The sequence below is a fragment of the Herpailurus yagouaroundi genome, unplaced genomic scaffold (genome assembly GCF_014898765.1).
Source record: "Herpailurus yagouaroundi ecotype Mexico unplaced genomic scaffold, PumYag 163, whole genome shotgun sequence".
Taxonomy (NCBI): domain Eukaryota; kingdom Metazoa; phylum Chordata; class Mammalia; order Carnivora; family Felidae; genus Herpailurus; species Herpailurus yagouaroundi.
Window position 1 is genome coordinate 55,055,133 of NW_024412404.1, and position 558 is coordinate 55,055,690.

Consider the following 558-nt stretch of genomic DNA (forward strand, 5'->3'; position numbering starts at 1 on the left):
CAGGCACATGAAAAGATGTTCAGCGTCGCTCCTTATCAGAGAAATACAAATCAAAACCACACTCAGGTATCACCTCACGCCAGTCAGAGTGGCCAAAATGAACAAATCAGGAGACTATAGATGCTGGAGAGGATGTGGAGAAACGGGAACCCTCTTGCACTGTTGGTGGGAATGCAAACTGGTGCAGCCGCTCTGGAAAACAGTGTGGAGGTTCCTCAGAAAATTAAAAATAGACCTACCCTATGACCCAGCAATAGCACTGCTAGGAATTTATCCAAGGGACACAGGAGTACTGATGCATAGGGGCACTTGTACCCCAATGTTCATAGCAGCACTCTCAACAATAGCCAAATGATGGAAAGAGCCTAAATGTCCATCAACTGATGAATGGATAAAGAAATTGTGGTTTATATACACAATGGAATACTACGTGGCAATGAGAAAAAATGAAATATGGCCTTTTGTAGCAACGTGGATGGAACTGGAGAGTGTGATGCTAAGTGAAATAAGCCATACAGAGAAAGACAGATACCATATGGTTTCACTCTTATGTGGATC